Raw genomic sequence first — 13,233 nt, forward strand, 5'->3', positions numbered from 1 at the left:
TTGGCAGTTTCTTACAAAACTAAACATACCCTACAAAACAGTAATTATGCCCCTAGTATGTATTTGACTGAATAGAAAACAAGTCCCATACAAAATCCTGTACGCAAATATTTATAGCCGCTTTATTCATAATTGCCCAAATTTGGAAGCAAACAAGATGTCCTTTAGTAGATGAATAGATAAACAAGCTGGGATACATCCAAACAATAGAATATTATTTAGCGATGAAAAAAAATGAGCAATCAAACCATGAAAAGACATGGCAATACCTTGAAAACATATGGCTAAGTGAAAGAAGACAATCTGAAAAGGCTGTATAATGTATGATTCCAACTCCATGATGTTCTAGAAAAGGCAAACTATGGAAACAGTACAAAAAAAATCACTGGTTGCCAGGGCTTCAGGGGAGGATAAATGGTAGAGCACAGGAGATGTGTAAGGGTGGGAAATTATTCTGTATAATACTCTAATGGTAGATACATGTCATCATACATTAGTGAAACCCATTGAATGTATAATGCAAAGGGTGAAGTTTCATGTAAACTATGAACTTCAGTTAATAGTAACATATCAATATTGTTCCCCAATGATAACAAATGTACTACATTAATGGAATATTAGGGAAAACTGAGGGCAGGGTGAGAGAGTATATGGGCACTTTGTACTTTCTGATACATTTTTCTGTCTAAAACTGCTCTAAAAATTAGTCCATTAATTTAAAAAATACAAAAACCATGGCATGGCCATGAACTGCTTGAAAACCCAAACTAAACAGACCATTTTGTCACGCAGCAAACAATGGAATATTTTTTTGCTTTTTGCCCAGGGATCTTCCTTATCTTAGCACAGAGAGATGGATGATGCCAGTACTTCCCAGACAAATGTGAGAGATTTAGAAAGTAGAAGCAGCTGCACCAAAAATTATGCATGTTGTGGTCTCTGAAAAATACAAAAACTATCATGAAGTGATTCCTCTCACTTCTGGGTTTTCCCTCTGCTCAACACTTAAAGGTATGTCCAAAGGACAGCCACACCAAGGGCCCTGGAGCAGGATGGAGTAGTGTCAGAAAGCTCAGCAAATTCCCCAAGAAATGACAAATGTTTGGAGGCAGATGTTACATCGTGTCATCAGGGTCTCTCTGTGGTGATACCAACTCAAATCATCGCAGTTTTACAGGAGAAGTGGATTCATATTTTTCTGCTATTCCACACTTCCTCCCCCAAAGGCCCAAACCAGAGAAAGGTACAAATATAATGTCAAATACGGTTACAGGCTAAATGTTCAGGTGTTAATTGTTAGTGATTCTCAGCCATGCCATGTGATCTTGACTAAATGTGGACCGAGAGAATATTCAGTTGATGTTTTCTTCTCATTGCTCTGCTAATTAATTTAGAAATGTGAATTGACCCAATACTCAGTGACAGGCCTTGTGTTCAGCTTGCGATAATTAGATATCAGTAGTCATTCAGTCACACCTTCCATCCCCAGTCTGTTTTCCTGGGAAGAAATTAGGAAGCAATGAGGTCTGTCTTCATAAAAGCGAACAGTCTTTCAAATTTGCATCCCGTATTGTGACGAACAAAAGCTGTCTTTCTCTTTGTCAATTTCCTTTCACATATTTGATGATCCTGGTATAATAGAATGTTCTTGTCCATATTAACCTCAGAAGCATAAAAATTTCTTTACGAAGAGAGACTTCATAGAAAGAAGCTTTGCACTCATTCCCAATAAACGGTCCATGCCTGGATGCCAGTCATAGACTGTCAACTACTTAGTTGGCACAGTAAGTGTGGATGTGCATGTGTAACAAAGTGGCTCTAGAGAAGTTTGTTCTTATTGAGAATAATTGCTAATATTTATCTTAAAAATTTAACTTTGCATGATTAATGCCACTTATGATGAAAGATACTGCTACCAACAGTAATCTTAAACTGTGTTTTTGTAGTTGCTGTTAAGCATTAAACATGTTTGTTTGAATTAGGAAAAGATGTCCCACTTTTGTTGAAGAGTTCCTAGTCCTATATTCCTCCATTAATAAAATCAAGAAGTCCTAGCCAGTTTGGCTCAGTGGATAGAATGTCGGCCTGTTGACCAAAGGGTCCCAGGTTCAATTCTGGTCAAGGGCATATACATCGGTTGCAGGCTCCTCCCCAGCCCAGGCACTGGTCAGGGCAGCATGCAGGAGGCAACCAATCAATGTGTTTCTCTCACATCGGTATTTCTTTGTCTTTCCCTCTCTTCCACTTTCTCTAAAAATCAATGGAAAAATATCCTCAGGTGAGGATTAAAAAAATAATTTAAAAAATCAAGAAAATATGAAACAATACATTCTTAATGTTCAGATTCTCCAAGTTGCTGAAGTGGTTGTAATGATTAGATGCTACCTCTTCCATGGACCTTTCTCCACCCCACACTCCTACCCAAAAAGATTCAATTCCTAGAAAGAAGGAAAGTTAGTTGCTCTTTCTTGATGGAATTACTCACTATAATAGTTAACAGTCATTGCATGTGCTTTTGTGTCATAGGCACAATACTAAATGTTTTAACATGTATTCTCTCATTTAATCTTCCTGACAACCCCATCTTAATTTTCTGTTATAACCAAATTTGTAACTGAGGAGAATGTTCCGAAAAATTAAGGTCACACATATAGTAAAATAGCAATGCCAGGATTTGAACCCACATATCATCAACATGGCTATCCTACATTAGCCACTGTGTATTTGTTTCTACCTTATGGAAAACACAGCTGAGCCCTGGCTGGGTAGCTAAGTTGGTGAGAGCCGTGGTCGGCAAACTGCAGCTCGCGAGCCGCATGCAGTTCTTCGGCCCCTGGAGTGTGGCTCTTCCACAGAATAGCACGGCCTGGGCAAGTCTATTTGAAGAAGTGGCATTAGAAGTTTAAGTTTAAAAAATTTGGCTCTCAAAAGAAATTTCAATCGTTGTACTATTGATATTTGGCTCTGTTGACTAATGAGTTTGCCGACCACTGGATTAGAGCATCGTCCTTATACACCAAGGTTGCCAGATGACACATACAACGATCAACCAATGAATGCACAAAAAAGTGGAACAACAAATCGAAGTTTCTCTCTCTCTCTCAAATCAATCAATAAAAATAAATAGAAAAACAAACAAAGCTGAGGTTTTGTGGACATTTGTCACTCTCGGTTGGGACTGTTTTTGAGCCAAGTTGTCCAAGCTCAACATGAACCGCCCCTCTACCTCCATGACCACTACCACACACACACATACCTGCTAGTGACTGTCCTACAGAAACTGTATGAGCCTGAGTCTATAGAAATGGTCTTTAGATAGGGCAGTAACAATTTTCGGAGAGGTTAACCAAAAAGGCACTCCCCAACATTATTTTTAACTTTTCTAAAATGGGTTGGCTTCACTTTTTATAAACTGGGTGCTCCCCATTATAGAGAAAAGAGTGACCAGTGTTCTTTTATAACAAGCAGTCTGGTTTTATCCACTAACAGTGGGGAAGGTCCCAGTGATGGTGAACCTATGACACGCGTGTCAGCACTGACACGCGTAGCCATTTCTGATGACATGCAGCCGCTGAGGCGGCCGCATGCTGAGGATGAAACATTTGCTAAATAATGTTTTTTCCTCTAAGTGACACCCTACCCGAGTTATGCTCAGTTTTTTGGTGAAGTTTGACACACCAAGCTCAAAAAGTTGCCCATCACTGGAGACTCTAAGCAAACAATAGGCCATGTTAGCTTCAGTTGCCAAGAGAAAAGAAGGGGGATAGCAAATGTTCCAAAACAAAATTTATCTTTGTTCTTGCTCCCAATCTGTTGTCCAGGTTATCAGTAAGTTACCTCAGCTAGTTGCCTCTGTGTCTCATTCTGTTTATCTTGGTGGACTACATGGAAGAAGTGGGTGCTCTAGAAAGGGCTCTGTTGAGGCTGTACCCTGTCTAAGGTGGGTATCTACTTACACAAACATTGAGTATGTTTCAAGCTAAGACTTCATATACTGTTCAAGGCCAGGTTCGGTGGGATACAACGTCACAGCCTGCTTCACCCAGTGGGTAGTGTGAGAGGCAGGGTCCCTAACAGTTTTTAACATGTGTGATAGGCTTGTAGGTGGATACTCCCTTAATTTCCCTTGTACCAAAGGCTGAGAGAGGCCTCTTAGTGAGTTATTTACATTTAATGAAAGGATGCTCACCCTTCTCTTCATGTAATTGTCTCCTGGGGACAGTTAAGATCCTGATGGATCTTAACATCAGTCGATATAAAAGACGACCACATAAAGCTCTTCCCGGAGCACTATCTTGAGTTCAGTGCCTCTCATTGGTTGTCAAAAAAATCCTCAAGGAAAGGGCTTAGATTTTATATAGTAAAGCCACTCCACCGTTCCCACCGTCTGTCTCTATAATTGTGTACATGATAATTCATTCATTCAACAAATATCAAATTGGATACCTCCAGTGTGCCAGGGACTGTTTAGGCTCTAGGGATAGAGCCGTGAACAAAACAGATACCTATCTCTCTTCATGGAGCTCATTCTAGTGAAGAGAGACAAGCAATAAAGAGATAAATAAGCAAAGTGTATGCTATGTTAGATGGTAATAAGTGCTAAGGAGAAAATATAATAAGGAAGGCAAAAAGAGAGTGATGAACAAAGATGGGATGAAGCCATTTCAGACGAGGGGGCCAGGCGTGCTTCACTTGAAGGGGCATTAAAATAACAACAGGAAGCAGATGAGGAATTGTGTTGCCTAAATAAAGGATGTTACCTTCTCACCTAGGTCTTGTACAGTCTGTGAGTTGTTTGAGAAAGGAGCCATATGCATCAGTCATTATCGAACATATATTGAGTTAAGCCTTTACAATATAAAGGTGACTTAGTAGGCCTTGTGCTCTCCTTCACATCATAGTAGGAAAACAGTCATAAATAAATAATTGCAATGCAGTGAAATGCACAGAAATAGAGACATAAAAAGCAAAATGGAATTTGGAAAGATAGAGAAGGAACTAAGCCTAAAGGGAATACGAGAAGGTTTTAGAAAGAAGGTGATATTTAAACAGAGGATTAAAAGATGATAATGGCTAATAATAACAGCTAACCTCGTCCTCTCTTTCAGGGAAATTTTTAGTAAAATGTTTTCTTATCTTTATATTTCAAGTTACATTATAACATGTGAGTGAACTTTTTCTGTAAATCTTTCACACAGAAATGCATAGAGTAAATGTGAAAGCCACACACCACTCATCCGCTTTATTGGTTCTGAAGCCTGGATCTAACCACTTGTTTACACTGAAAATGGAGAAAGGAGTAGGTAAAAGAAGACCATTTATTTATTCAATAAATATGTGTTGAAGAGTTACTGTGTTGTAAGCACGGTGCTCGGGGTATTGAATACCATTATTAAAGCAACATGCCCTTTATCCCAAAAACGGTTACACAGTCCAGTGATTCCAGGCAAATGGATTATGAGGGAGTATGGCACGTTCAAGAGGTTGGTGAAACCAGAGAGGAGAGTACATCCCACAGAAAGTTTTAGTCATTAAGTCTTAGAAGATACCCAGGGGTTGGGTTATAAATCTGGAAAAATAGCCAATGACTAGATTATAAAGGGTCGTGTATGGCAACTTAAAGCATTTGGATTTTTAAATTTTTTTCTATGAGGAGTCTTTAGAAATTATAGGTAAAAGAATGATTATTATTGCATGACCACAGCTCTTTTATCTAACTAAAAGCCTTCTAATATATATTTTTTAAAGCTAAAGATACCGAACTATGCACAATGTGGGGAGGGTGGACACACACACACACTCGCAAACACATGACCTTGTAGCTCAGCACACCTTTTTCTTTTTTTTTTTTTTTAATTGATTTCAGAGAGGAAGAGAGAGGGAGAGAGAGATAGAAACATCAGTGATGAGAGAGAATCATTGATCGGCTGCCTCCTGCACGCCCCACACTAGGGATCAAGCCCACAACCTGGGCATGTGCCCTGACCAGAATCGAACCCGGGACCCTTTAGTCCGCAGGCCGATGCTCTATCCACTGAGCCAAACTAGCTAGGGCAAGCCTTCTAATATTTTGATGAATTTTCTTATAATCTTTCTAACATATTAATAGTCTATTTTAATTAATAACATGTAATTATCTTTCTAACTATAAATATCTATTTTATAAAATATGGAAAACACAGGAAAGTATTAGGAAGAAGAAAAAAAAAATCTGTTATTCAACCACCCAGAGAAAAACGTTAACATTTTTATGTATGTTCTTCAAGCATTTTTTCTAAATGTGTATATACATTTTTAATTGTGTATCATAAATACTATACCCTGGACATTTCCCATGCTTTTAAATATTATTCAAAAACATAATTTAATGGCTAGAGAATGATATTCTGGTGTGGGGAAAGAGTGATTTTATTTACTGAAAGATAATTTAGTGTATGTTTAAAAACATAGGCTGAGGAGTCACACAAATGTACGCTTGAGTCCTTGGCCTTAACTTGCCAGCAGGATGTCTCAAGGAACTCAATGCTATAAACCTCAACTTCTTCATCGGTAAAATAGGAATCAAAAAAGGATCTATGTGATAGGTTATTGTGAAGATTGAATCAAGTGTGGTAAACATTTCAAAGGAACTAGAAATATTAAACATTCAATAAATGGAACTACTATAATTATTAACAAATGTAATTATTATGTGTAATAAAATATTAACAACTATTTTCCTCACGTTTTGGTGTTTATAAAGCAATCTTAACATCCACAAGACTAACAGATGATTTTTGTTAGTATGTAACTCTCAGTTACTAAGATTTTTTTGTGTGTGTGATTAAAAGGACTGAATGCTATTTAAGTGGCTTTCTCTACAGAAGGCCTTTTTGGTTTTGTTTTGTTTTTTTCTGTTGTTGTTTGTACTACTTAATAAAAATGTATGGTTCATAAGACAAAAAGACATTTTTCAAACCAGGAGCATTCAAACCAAAACATGGAATGGCTCTTGATTTGCATTTCTCTAACAGCTAGTGAAGTTGAGCATCTTTTCATTTAACTGTTGGCCACCTGTATGTCTTCTTGGGAAAAATGTCTGTTCGGGTCCTCTCTCATTTTTTCCATTGGACTGATTGTTTTGTTGTTGTTGTTGAGTTGTATGCATTCTTTATATATTTTGGATATTAGCCCCTTATCAGAGATATTGTTTATTAAATACAATTTAATTTTTTTTAATTGAAAAAATCTCCCAATTGGTTGGCAGCCTTTTTGTTTTGTTGATGGTTTCTTTTGCTGCCCAGAAGCTTTTTAGTTTGATGTAATCCCTTTCCTTTAGTTTTGCTTTTTCTTCCCTTACCTTTGGGGTCAAGTTCACAAAAGCCTCTCTGAGACCAAGGTCCATAAGTTTAGTAGGTATGTCTTTTTCTATGTATTTCATTGTTTCAGATCTTATATTCACCTGAGTTCCTTTCCTAAGAAAGGAAGCAGCTGCATGATGTAGCTTTGCTGGTAAGGCGCAGGCATACATGATGATTTACTACTTTTCTACATATGAAATATCTGAAATAAAAGCTGGCTTAATTTTCATAATTAGTCTAAATCACACCAAAGTAGCCAAACCTAAATAAACAGTTTAGGGAATTTATCTCCGGCCTAAGCCGCTCAGAATTGGGGCTGGTGGTTGGCCCAAGCTGCCCATGACTTTCCAGACCAAACTTTTCTTACCAGCAACTCGCATCCTTTTTGCTCTAGTGTTCCCTCTCAGAGCAGTGCTCTGCTGGCAGAAATACACACCTCCCTTGTTCCTCACTATTTTTTTAAGAAACTTTAGAGTAATAGCAAATCATAGAATTCCAAAGCTGGGAGGGATTTTAGTGTGCATCTAATTCAGTGTTTCTTACATGTAGCTGTAATCAGAATTGTCTGGGGCTGTTGGTAAAAATAAAACATTTTCATACCTAACCTCTGATAGTCCAATTTTGTATTTTTAACAAGCTGTATGGGTTATTTTTATATACAACCAGGTTTAGAAATCACTAATTTGATTCTTCTTCCCACCTAAAATAAAGCTGTGATCGAATTCAGGCAGGAATTGTGTCCTTTCTCCATTTTTTCCCGATGCTAGGAATTGAGTTGGCACTTAGTAAGTAAATACCTGTCGAAATGAAAATGAAACCATAGCGTATCCTCAGCATTGCTCATTTGTATATTCCTATTTCCTCATGCTTGTTTCGGAAAGGATTTAAGGCAGCTTACAGATATTCATGTAAAGTCTCTCTCTGCTCTGAGTCAGGAGAGGATTCAACTGTAGACTGATCCAGGGGATCAGCAGCTCTGTCTGCTTCCTAGATGAATTCTAATTCTAAATTAGTAACATCCACCTTACTGAGAATTGTATTGGTTTTTATTCTTGTCATGAAAAATATTATCATGGAGAGGTATTCTGATACTGTCCTGCAGTCAGATAAACCTGCATTCAGATCTTTCTAATGCACTACAGGTACCCCAGCGTGGCTCTGCAGTCCTGCAAGAGATACTTAACTGTTCTTCACACGAATTCTTCAAGTGTCAGGTGCCAATCAATTCATTTTTATTTCAGAAGTATTAATTGAGCATCTAGCATGTGGCAGGTACTATTTTAAGAACTTGGGAGGCAAAACAGACAACAATGACCACTCCCATAATGCCTTTAATCTGTGAGACATAGTTCCGCTTATTTCAGAAGGTTGTTATGAAGGTGAAATGTACATGAAGACCCAGTATATTTCCAAACACTTCATAAATGTTAATTCTTTTGCCCACCTTTGATTCTCTTCAAGTGCTCTATGCATACAAAAATACCTTTGGAAAAATAATTCTCCCAAATATTCCTTTTCAAAAAAGAAACTTGTAATTTTGAAGAAAAATTAGGCAAAGGATTCCCTTGGCGTGTATGTAGGCCATTTCTTCCAAGCAGAATTTGTGGCATTTACAGTCTCATTTGGAATTTTTCACCTTGACTGGACCCACGAAGGAGCAAAGAGTTACATCTTTAGAGCTTTAGATACAACTATACGATAGATGCACTCAATATGCATCAGTAAGAAGCATGCGTCCACACTCATTCTTATGTGCAGGAAGCTCCATTTCACAAGGTTTAGAGCTTAATGAAATGATTGTAGATGAACTTGCAAATAGCAGAGACGAATTCATTACTAACTAGATAATAATCACGTTGCAACTATGTTTCAAAGAATGGACCGTAGCCAGACAATGCAATGCTGTATAGCCATACATATGTGCTACAGGGCATGCTCCAAATTTTTATCACTGTTTCCCAGAATGTCTTCATCAAACATAATTTCCCTCTGCTGTTATCAAGAATGAATACTACTCCCAAAGGCAGAGGTGCTGTTGCTATATTTTGAAGCTTAACCGAGAGCTGACACCCCCACTCTGGCCCCTCCTTGCATGCCTAACGTTAGGCATACCTTTCCAATGCTTTGAGAAACCTTACTTCTCTCTTAACCTTCTATAGTCCCATGTGGCCCATGGTGGTTTTCCACCCTCCAAATATCCACAAAGCTTATTCTCTAGGCCAGTGGTTGGCAAACCGCAGCTCGCGAGCCACATGCGGCTCTTTGGCTCCTTGAGTGTTCTAACGCCATTTCTTCAAAATAGACTCGCCCAGGCTGAAAACCGACTTATGCGCATGGGCCATGAAGTTTCAGTCGCACTGTACGTGTGTGCCCGCACGTGGTATTTTGTGGAAGAGCCACACTCAAGGGGCCAAAGAGCCGCATGTGGCTCGCAAGCCGTGGTTTGCCGACCACTGCCCTAGGCAACTCCTTCACTAGTTAGCAAAAACTACAAAAAATAAATAAATCCTTCTTATATCTATATCAAATTAGCAGCCACAACTGAAAGAAGTGAAAACTAAGATCCGTGTTCTTCACACAAAGAAAGCCCCCTATCTAAAATCTAAAAAAAAAAAAAATATTTGAGAAGTTAATTTTAGCTCATAAGAGTCATAAATCTTAAAATTTCACAGTGTCAATCTTGTTCCTGTATTATATTAGAAAAAAAAATGTACTGTTTTCAACTGGAAGAAAAGAATCTATTTTCTTAAGTTTCAAGGACAGCCATCAACAATTTGGAGGACTTTTAGCAATCATTGGCAGTATTTTTCTCCTGTAGCATTTTAACCATTTAGGCCCCCAAATGAATCTAAATTTCCAAAGATGGCCCTAAGTGCTTGAGCCAACTTGCTCATGCCTGCAGAAATGAAGTTGCATACTTCCTACTGAAGAAAAATATTACTCTTCTTCCTTCCATTGAACATTTATAACATCACCTTCATGTCTCTGACATTAGAATCTTTGGGTATACAGCGAGAAGCATCTGTATCCCAGGACAGTAAAAGATGGGTAAATATTCTCTGGGTAAGCACACTATGTAGCACGTGTGACAATAAGATCCATTTCTGTATGTGCCTTTCCTAATAAAAATCAAATTGATGTCATTAGTTGAGCACTTACTATGTGACAGACACTGTGCTGAAAGCTTTATAATCATCAACCTATTTCATCTTCACAGCATTTTCAAGTGGTAGATATAATCATTATCCCTATTTTACACATGGCAAAAAAATGGACGGTTGGAGAGAGAGGATCAACTTGCATACCCAAAGCTCTCATTCTTAATTACTGCACTACACTGTAATAAATCATTAACTCCCCTGGGGAATAGAATATTTTAATTATTTAGAAACCATTTGGCTAACATAGCACCTGACTCTTAGTACATACTTAGTAAATATTGGTTGTTTTGACCAAATGTTCCAAGTGAATTTGAGCTACAGGATGGCACAATGCTTTCTGGAATGCAATTGCAAACTGTTTCTACAAATTTTTCTATAATCTGTGGGGATCTGCCCAAAGCTAGAAGGGGATTGAAGTCAAGCTTTCCTTTTTTATATAGTAGGGCCTTTGTATACCCAGGCATAACCTTAAAACTTGAACAAGTGGAAGAAACAACCCTCAAAGACACCAAATAGGAAAAAAAGGTATAACTGTCAAGTTTTAGAAACAGAAAGATAATAACTTTTAGGTTTTACATTATTCTTCATATCATTCACAGCACAGATAAAATTACGTCTGGTTTAATGATATTCCCAAGATGACAGCAAGGCAAGTTATTATTTTAAGGCTACCAGACCACTGTACCGATTTTTCGGTAATTTCCGAATCTGCCGCTATACTGCTTTAACTAATTTTCTGTACTTTGCCTAGTACCTATTTTCTACAATGTCTCCAAGTTCCATCTTATTCTAACCACTTGTTTGCATGTAACTAACATTTTTCTATATCATGTTGATTTTTTTCTCTTTAATGCTCAGGAGCCCAGGTATAGGGGACAGTTAGGTTCAGGGTCTCAGGTCTGGTAGGGTTAATTTTATAATTTAGTGAAATTACCCTGTCCAACCAAGTGTCTATTATAGGTCTTCTGACTCCTACTCTATTTTTCCTTATGAATTTATGGACATCAAATGATGAACAGGATTTATTCTAAGACCATTCTAACCCTAAAATGACTAAATTACCGATGTTATCATTTAAGACTCCTGTTTTTCCTCCTATGCAAGTAAGACATTTACATCACACTTCTGATTATACACATTCAGCCTCAATTTTCCCACAGAAACCCAAAGCTGCCCCAGTGCTCAATACCGGGTGAAATGAATAAAACTCCAGAAATACATTGAATAAAGCATCATTCTCTACAATAACAAAAACCATAAACTGCAGAGAATATTAGCTCCCATGATTTCCCACAAGCTACAGAATCTCTACTTCCAATATACACATGTGATGGGAGAGAGGAGAGTTTCAGAAGTGGTGACTCAGATATTCCAACCAAAGTCATGGGCCTCAGAGCAGTCATACTATATGTCAATGGTTGCAATTGTTACTAAATCTCAGTGCCTTCTTGAAGAAACCACATTACATTTTGTTATTTAAAGAATTATTTATTCAGGACAGAGATAAGGATTTTAGGCTTGCAGGGAAGTTCTTTCTCCTCCAGTAATTACTTCTGTGCTTTCTGTCACAGTGCTTTGAATAGTCATTCATCAAACATTTAGGAGCAAAAACTGTGTGCTATGATGAGTTCTTGGATGCAAAATAAATATCACATAATCCTTTTCCTCAAGAAATTGTACAATCTTGGGGCTGGGGGTGATTAGGAAAAGTGTAGACTACCATTCTTAGAGTTGATGTGTTGTAATGGAATCTCTCTCCCACAGTTCTGACACTGACTAGTTTTCTTTTTCTTTCTTTCCTTTTTTTTTTTAAATCTCTAAACTCTGATTTTCCACTTTTTCAAATGTCAATATGAATCAAGAAATTAACATTTTTTTAACTCCTACTCTTTGCCAGACACTGTTCTAAGTGCTTTAAATGCATTGCATTTAATCCTTTCAATAGTCCTAATCAGAAGTTACTATTATTCCCATTTTATAGATGAAGAACTCTAGAAATTAAATAACTCGCTCATTGTCATATAGCTAACACGTGTAGCTCCAGGTTGTGAACGCAAGTCATTGGGATCCAAAGCCTGTGAGCTGGAGCCCGTGTGGGAACCATAGGACTATAAGGCCGAGAATTCTAAGGCTGGAGGCTTCCATTGCCATTAGAATAAAGACACATTCATTTATAGAAAATGCCCCTTCTGCTTGCCACTCCAAACCCACAGTCATCTCTCCCCTGCCCGTGCAGTGCCCTGTGAGCTGACACACGTGGACGGCATCAGTGGGCTCCTTTGCCTGTGGATGCAGTAGGATTCCGCCAACCAGAAGTTGGAGGGAGGAAGGAAAGTGAGGTCAGGTTATTTATTTTTCTGGAGGCTTCCTTTTCTGTGAGGTGACTTGAACTGGCTGCATTCTTTCCCAAGTCTCCTCTCATGGCCCTCTTTCCTCAGCCATATCACTGGGTCTCTGTAAAGTCACTGCTCCCCAGACCCCTGCCCTTTTGCTTTAGGCTGGTAAGTAGGCCCCACTGTTATTATGGGTACTCAGCAATCCCTAGTGATTTCATTGCATCCTGCCTATACATTCATAAACAGTCCCTTTGTTAATCTTCCTTAAATTTTCCTAATTATCCTAATCTAAGTGTCCAATCTGTTCCCTCCAGTGACACAGGCAAATACACTGCGCTTAAGGCACTAAATGATGGCACCCCTGGTCCTAGTTCACCCTTACTAAATAATTTTCTA

The 13,233-nt window shown here is 38.2% G+C and overlaps 1 protein-coding gene across 5 annotated transcripts in view; it reads left to right on the plus strand.

Annotated features, from left to right (window-relative positions):
* The window catches only part of GRM5 (glutamate metabotropic receptor 5), a 417,372-nt gene that overhangs the window by 232,319 nt on the left and 171,820 nt on the right, over positions 1-13,233 (plus strand). The gene's annotated exons all lie outside the window — the stretch shown is intronic.

The sequence above is a fragment of the Eptesicus fuscus genome, chromosome 13 (genome assembly GCF_027574615.1).
Source record: "Eptesicus fuscus isolate TK198812 chromosome 13, DD_ASM_mEF_20220401, whole genome shotgun sequence".
Lineage (NCBI taxonomy): Eukaryota > Metazoa > Chordata > Mammalia > Chiroptera > Vespertilionidae > Eptesicus > Eptesicus fuscus.